Here is an 8696-nt window from a genome sequence, read left to right on the forward strand (position 1 = left end):
ACCTTGGAGAACCACTGACCATTTTTTGTTAGAAGGATCCCCTACATAAAATACTTGTTTTGCTTGAGATGCCATAATGAAAGGCTCGTTCGCGTACGCTACAAGGTCCACCAATGTAAAACCAAATTCATCTATTTTAACACCTTTGTTTATGTCAATCCATTTACATTTAAAAATAGGCACTTTAAATATAATGAAATCGATATCCCAAATCTCTTCGATGACCCCAAAGTAAGACTTAGATGCCATAACTGGATTCTTATCTTTTGAACTAGAAAAGTGCATGGACTCTGCCACAGCCATAACCCCACTATTTTTCATAGTACTATTATCGTCTTGAGTCTTGGTATAGAAAGTAAAATTATTGATATCGTAGCCAGTCCAAGTTATAACATCAAATCTAGGCACTTTTGCTAGCCATTTCAATGTTACAGAACATGTATTATCAGCAAATGTGGTTTCTCTAAACCACTTTAAGAAAGTCTTGTTATGCTCATTCAACACCCATTTTTCTTTCATTCGAGGAAACTTTTCCTTGACAATGTTTTTATGAAGAGAAATGTAAGGTTGGACTTCATCAGTATTATTCAATATATACAACTGTGCTTGAAATATTTCCTCCCGTCTCATGCTTTTAAGTTTTAAGCCTCGTATACCCTTACCTGAAAATCTTCCTTCATGACGAGACTTAGGAATTCCTATAGTTTCTGTTTCTGACATGTAGTTAGAACAAAACTCAACAGATTCTTCTGCAATGTATCTTTCAACAATAGATGCTTCAGGACGATGTTGATTCTTCACATACCCTTTTAAAATTTTCATGTATCGCTCTACTGGATACATCCATCTCAAATAAACAGGACCACACAATCTAATCTCCCTCACCAGATGGATAATTAAGTGAACCATGATATCAAAAAATGAGGGAGGAAAGTACATCTCCAATTGACACAAGATAATAACAGCGTCATTTTCCAACTCATCTAATTTTTTAGGATCAACTACTTTAGTACAAATATTATTGAAGAATAAGCACAACTTAGTCAAGACAGTTCTAACCTCTTTAGGCAATATGCCACTGTAGCAACCTGCCCTAAAAATTAAGCTTTTAGAGTCGCCACCTATTCTGAAGGGCGAATAGGAAACCTATGCAATTTAGAGATTCGGGATAAGATACTATATTCAGGTCGAGGGAAGGTGTTAGGCACCCTCAACCCTTTCCTAAAGGCTAACATTTCAAAGATAAAGGTTTATGGCTAAGGAATTGAATAGGGGAAAAATTAAGATTTTAGGGAGGGGGACTCGCCTTGTTGCCAAGTGCCTACGTACCTCCTTATGGAGGATCAGAGTCTACGTAGTTCGGGGACAGGGTTGTACGCCTTAGAATTTGAATTTGTGGTTTGAAATCATTTTGGAGTTGTTTTTGAAATGCGAATGTTCGAAGGTATTTTGAATTACCTTATCGTAGTTATGAACATTGCAATGTTTGAAGGGATGAAAATCCGTAGTAATGTGGTTTTAGTGTATTTTGAGTGTTTTAGGATATGGGCGTACAACCCTGATTTGATTTAGCACTATTAACCGCAACGATCAATGGATTCAATCGCCATAGTTAACAGATTTGAAGTTGTATCGTTACCAATTTTAATCAATTGATTTGATTATTACTAGTAACGAATTATGATATTTTTTAATAATTATGAATTGATTTGCATTGTTACCCCTCGCAATCGATTGATTCGATTAAAAAGAATAACAAATTTGAAGAGAGAAAGAATAGAAAGGTTAATCATCGCGACTAATAAGATAGTCGAAACCATTTAACCAAGTAGAATTTAATTTGTATTTTAATTAAATAACATTTTAATTAAAATTATTGTTGACCATAGCGATTAATCGATTTAATCGGAACGAACAACAAATTGACATTTTAACATAAATATCATATAATAATTTATTTATAAAAAATAATTATTATACAATTAATATATATTAAAAGATATTTTAATTAAAACAAAATAAATAATAAAAATTATTTAAGTTAATTAGGACTTAGATTCAATATGGCAGCTTTGAGGGTGTATGATATGGGCATTAGATCTGGGGCGTTTGATTGAGCTGGATGGTGATTTAAGGGTTAGATTTTGAGGGACTATGGTAGTATCCAGGGCTGCAGGCGCATGGGATCCAGGATTGAGAAATCAAGAAAAATAAATGTATGAGGGGAGGCTCGAACCCATGACCTCCCCCATCAAAGACACGCCTCTTAACCACCCCAACCAAGTTGCCTTGTTGTTTAAAACACGCGCTCATTGTATAATATGAAAAACATGACACGTATAAAAGGAAACGCGCGCCAAGTTTGAATTGACGAACCAGGGGACGACACCTCATCGTCTTCCCCAACCAAACCTGAGTTTCTGAAACCTGTTTGCTACGATTTTGCTACAAAATCGTCCGTAGCTAACAAAACCTGGAAAAACAGCGATTTGCATATACATCCCCATAAATAAGGCGCGACCTATCCACCCTCTTCGTTTCTACCATACGAATCCAATCATACAACTTTCATGGTCTAATTTTAGATCTATGAGAAACCCCTAAATTGCAACCCTAGAACTCGAATCGGCCTCTAATGGCAAGACAAGTTTTGGACACGCAAACTTCAAACAATTAATCCAGAAACCTTCAGTGCATCAAGACAAGCCAGAATATATGATCAAAGCATCATGAGGGTGCCTATAGCATGCGAATCGAATCAAGGTTTAGAATGACTTACTTTGGCCAATTGGAGAGAATTCTGGGGGTGTTGATGCTATGCTAATATCCCCTCACCTTCAGAATGCCATGAGCAAGCTATTGCAACCTTTGAATCTTGTTAAAACCTCTGAATTCCTGCAAACCGAATTTGATTTTTTTGTGTATTTTCGAGTTCTTGCAAGTGTGCCTCTGGACAGAGATTTCAACCCCTATTCGTGTGCATAGTTTCAGGTACTTATAGGCTTGTATTAGGTCAAGAATTTGAAGCCCAATGATCACTAAATCCAACTTTGCCATATTTGAGAAATTTGATTTGCTTCTTGAATTGAAACTTTCTTTTTTTTGCCAAATATTGCATTAATCTTTTCTCAATTCCATTATCACGAAATTATATTGCATTTAGTCATAAATATTGATTGGAATCAATCATAATATCTCCTTTGCAAAAATATTTGATTTTTATCTTAATTAAATCATTAAAAATGAAATAAAAAATCATATTAAATCAAATAAAATATTAAATTTCGTGGCATATGTTTTGGGCATGCTAATGACTTGTGGACCAAGTTTGTATCATAAAACCATAGGCCCATTTGCAAAATTTCTCAATTTGAACCTTCTTTTTTCCTATTTGGTCCTCCAAAATTACCCAACTTTGATCAATCATATCTCACTCAATTTTTAGGCTATGAGGGAGTTCTAATACTTTTTGGAAACCTTAAGAGGTCCTCTATAAGCCACTTTGGAATATATTTTTCATTTGGAGCTTTTATCTTGATCATATCCTCTTTGGGAAAAAACTGCTTTCGGAGGATGCCTGAAAATGACCTGTAATCTTTTGCACTGTATCTCTCAAATGAATCATTTCTAGCCCTGGCTTGTGAGAGACAAAGTTGTGGGGAATCCAATTTCCTTCATAATAGGCTTTGAGTGGGGAATTTTTGATGTTCCATGTGAAAGTTATGCCCAGTCAAAGTTGGGTTGACTTTCTCCTAAGAAACCCTAATTTGAACCTTTTTGTATTTGTTCATTTCTGAGTTTCTATTAATGGAATCATGATCAATCTTTGATCAAATGATGGTTATACTTCACATACTTGATGTTGACAAAAAATTGGGAGGCTTTGACTATGCTCTGATTATGGTTGACTTTTAGGTCAAACCAGTTGACTGTGGATCATCTGCACTTTTGAATGAGTAACCTTTGGGACTGAATCTTGAACTTTGAATTATTGTAACTGGAATATGGAAGGCAAATTTTGGGGTATGACAGCTGCCCCTGTTCAATCTTCTTGAACCTGAAGAGGTAGAAGATGATTGGACACTGAAATGCCCTGAAATTTGCTTGCGTAAGGAAGGAGTTCTGTAGGAGATGGGCTTATAGATGCCATCTATTTGCCCGGAAGGGTACTTGTCTAAAGCGTATGCTTTTCAGACCTGGATCATTTGATTGTATCTGAGGAGACAGGAAATAATGTCTTACATAAGACTACCTGAAGAGGTTCCTGAATAGGGTATATCGAAAGTTGATGCGAAGAAGCTTAGGCTTTGAACAATGTTTAAGAGGAATGTCTCGGAGAAGACTAACTACAGAGTTCTCTAAAAGAACAAGGTATGCCTAAGAAGAGATTGGATAAACATTTTAAGAAGTCTACCTAGAAAGGCATGATATGTCTTAAATAAGACTCACCTAGAAAGGCTCCTAAAAAGATATGGAACGTCTTGAACAGGACTACCTAGACAGGTTATGGTACGTCTTAAACAGGACTCACCTGGAAAGGCTCTTAGATAGGATACGGGATATCTTAAACAAGACTTACCTAGAGAGGTTCCTATAAAGGGAACAATACGTTTTAAACAAAACTATCTAGAAAGATTCCTATAAAGGGAACGATATGTTTTAAACAAAACTATCTAGAAAGATTCCTATAAAGGGAACGATATGTTTTAAACAAAACTAATCTAGAAAGATTCCTATAAAGGGAACGATATGTTTTAAACAAAACTAATCTAGAAAGATTCCTATAAAGGGAACGATATGTTTTAAACAAAACTACCTATAAAGGTTCCTATAAAGGGCACAATACGTTTTAAACAAAACTACCTAGAAAGGTTCCTATAAAGGATATGGCATGTTTTAAACAAAACTATCTAGAAAGATTCCTATAAAGGGAACGATGTGTTTTAAACAAAACTATCTAGAAAGATTCCTATAAAGGGACATAAGACGTTTTAAACAAAACTACCTAGAAAGGTTCCTATAAAGGACATGAAACGTTTTAAACAAAACTACCTAGAAAGGTTCCTATAAAGGACATGAGACGTTTTAAACAAAACTACCTAGAAAGGTTCCTATAAAGGACATAAGGCGTTTTAAACAAAACTACCTAGAAAGGTTCCTATAAAGGACATAAGGCGTTTGTTAGAACAAGATTTGTTCTGATCAATTATCTTAGTTTTGATGATAACAATAATATGAATTTTGCTTAAGATAATATGGTACTCTAATCCAATGCAATTTCCCTTTCAGGAAATATATAAAGAGTACGCATAATTCAGCGCTCAGAAGCTTTGTCTCAAATGGTTCAGCATGCAACATCAGAACATGGTCTGGCAAGACATCAGAAGATGGTCGAAGCAGAATCAGAACATGGGTCTATGGAAGCATCAGAAGAACAAGAGAACAGAAGCACTGAAGTTCTGATAGTATCACGCTCAGAAGCACTTCAAGGTCAGAAGATCAGAAGATGCTATGCACCAAGCTGTTTGACTCTGATGATATTCAAACGCTGTATTCACAAACATCAGATCAGAAGAAAGTACAAGTGGCAAGCTACGCTGACTGACAAAAGGAACGTTAAAAGCTATTAAAGGCTACGTCAGTAGACACAGCGTGAACAAGGCTCGAGGTAGTTGACAAAAGCGTATAACATTAAATGCGATGCTGTACGGAACACGCAAAGCATTAAATGCACTCAACGGTCATCTTCTCAAACGCCTATAAATATGAAGTTCTGATGAGAAGCAAGGTTAACGATTCTGCACCAAAACAACTTATATCAAACTTGCTGAAACGCTGTTCAAATCTAAACTCAGAATCTTCATCTTCTTCAAAGCTCACTACATTGCTTTTGTAATATATTAGTGAGATTAAGCTTAAACGTTAAGAGAAATATCACAGTTTGTGATTAACGCTTTTAAGAAGCAATTGTAATACTCTTAGAATTGATTACATTAAGTTGTAAGGAACTAGAGTGATCGTGTGGATCAGAATACTCTAGGAAGTCTTAGGAGTGAACTAAGCAGATTGTAACTAGAGTGATCGTGTTGATCAGTAGACTCTAGAAAAGTCTTAGAGGGTATCTAAGCAGTGTTCCTGGAGTGATCAGTGTGTGATCAGTAAACTCTGGAAGACTTAGTTGCTGACTAAGTGGAAAACCATTGTAATCCGTGCGATTAGTGGATTAAATCCTCAGTTGAGGTAAATCATCTCTGCGGGGGTGGACTGGAGTAGTTTAGTTAACAACGAACCAGGATAAAAATAACTGTGCAATTTATTTTTATCTGTCAAGTTTTTAAAGCTACACTTATTCAAACCCCCCCTTTCTAAGTGTTTTTCTATCCTTCAATTGGCATCAGAGCGCCGGTTCTAAGGTGCAAGCACTTAACCGTGTTTAGAAAAGATTCAGGAAGAGAAAAACGCTTCAGTAAAAGATGGTTGATGAAAGTGAAAAGTCTACACCTGCATCTACATCTGGCTCTGCTGAGCAATACAACGGTAACAATGGTTATACTAGACCGCCGGTATTTGATGGTGAAAACTTTGAATACTGGAAAGATAAACTGGAAAGTTACTTTCTTGGTCTAGATGGTGATCTATGGGATCTTCTGATGGATGGTTACAAACATCCAGTAAATGCCAGAGGCGTAAAGCTGACAAGGCAAGAAATGGATGATGATCAGAAAAAGCTTTTCAGGAATCATCATAAATGCAGAACTGTTTTGCTGAATGCTATCTCTCATGCTGAATATGAGAAGATATCTAACAGGGAAACGGCTTATGACATATATGAGTCCTTGAAAATGACTCATGAAGGAAATGCTCAAGTCAAGGAGACTAAAGCTCTAGCTTTAATCCAGAAGTATGAAGCCTTCAAGATGGAGGATGATGAAGACATTGAAAAGATGTTTTCAAGATTTCAAACTCTTACTGCTGGATTGAGAGTTCTTGACAAGGGATACACCAAGGCTGATCATGTAAAGAAGATCATCAGAAGCTTACCCAGAAGATGGGGTCCTATGGTGACTGCATTCAAGATTGCAAAGAATCTGAATGAAGTTTCTCTGGAAGAGCTCATCAGTGCCTTGAGAAGTCATGAAATAGAGCTGGACGCAAATGAGCCTCAAAAGAAAGGTAAGTCTATTGCATTAAAATCTATTATCAAGAAATGCACTAACGCTTTTCAGGCTAGAGAAGAAGATCCTGAAGAATCAGAATCTGAAGAAGAAGATGAACTGTCCTTAATCTCCAGAAGGCTAAATCAACTCTGGAAGACCAAGCAAAGGAAGTTCAGAGGCTTCAGAAGTTCAAAGAAATTTGAACGTGGAGAATCTTCTGATGACAGAAGATTTGACAAGAAGAAGGTCATGTGCTATGAATGCAATGAGCCTGGACACTACAAGAACGAATGTCCAAATCTTCAGAAGGAAAATCCCAAGAAGAAGTTTCATAAGAAGAAAGGTCTTATGGCAACCTGGGATGAGTCAGAAGATGATTCAGACTCTGAAGATGAGCAGGCTAACTGTGCGCTGATGGCGACAGAAGATGACGAGTCAGAATCTACATCAGAATCAGACTCTGAAGAGGTATTTTCTGAACTTACTAGAGATGAGTTAGTTTCTGGTCTAACTGAACTTCTGGAACTCAAGTCTCAGATTAGTCTCAAATACAAAAAGCTGAAAAAGCTATTTGAATTTGAAACAAAGAAGCTTGAGTTGGAGAATTCTGAATTAAAAGAAAAACTTTTAAAATTATCCAATAATGTTGGATCTTCTTCTGATTCAGAAAAATCCACTCCTAGTCTAAACCATATTCTGAAAGAATATGATTTAAGTTTCAGGAAGTTCTTATCTAGAAGTATTGGCAGAAGTCAGCTAGCTTCTATGATATATGTTGTGTCTGGAAACAAAAGAGTCGGCATTGGTTTTGAGGGTGAAACCCCATACAAACTTGAACCCGTTGATGAAATGAAAATCACATACAAGCCATTGTATGATCAGTTCAAGTATGGCCACTCCCATGATATTAGGGACACTTCACATGCTCAAAGCTTTCACATAACACACACCAAAAAGCATGTGACACAACCTAGGAAATATCATGAAACTCACATTAAGAATTATCATGCTGTTCCTCCTATTGCTTACAATGTTAAACCCAAGTTCAATCAGAACTTGAGAAAATCTAACAAGAAAGGACCCAAAAAGATGTGGGTACCTAAGGATAAGATTATTCCTATTGCAGATATCCTTGACTGCAAAAAGGACAAAGCACAACATGTCATGGTACCTGGACTCTGGATGCTCGCGACACATGACAGGAAGAAGGTTTATGTTCCAAGACCTGGTGCTTAAGTCTGGAGGAGTAGTCAAGTTTGGAGGAGATCAGAAGGGCAAGATAATTGGCTCTGGAACTATAAAGTCTGGTAACTCTCCTTCCATTTCTAATGTACTTCTTGTAGAAGGATTAACACATAACCTCTTATCTATCAGTCAATTGAGTGACAATGGTTATGATATAATCTTTAATCAAGAGTCCTGCAAGGCTGTAAATCAGAAGGATGGCTCAATCCTATTTACAGGCAAGAGGAAGAACAACATTTATAAGACAGATCTGCAAGATCTTATGAGTCAGAAGGTGACTTGTCTTATGTCTGT

The sequence above is a fragment of the Vicia villosa genome, unplaced genomic scaffold, assembly GCF_029867415.1.
Source record: "Vicia villosa cultivar HV-30 ecotype Madison, WI unplaced genomic scaffold, Vvil1.0 ctg.003025F_1_1, whole genome shotgun sequence".
NCBI classification, from domain to species: Eukaryota; Viridiplantae; Streptophyta; class Magnoliopsida; order Fabales; family Fabaceae; genus Vicia; species Vicia villosa.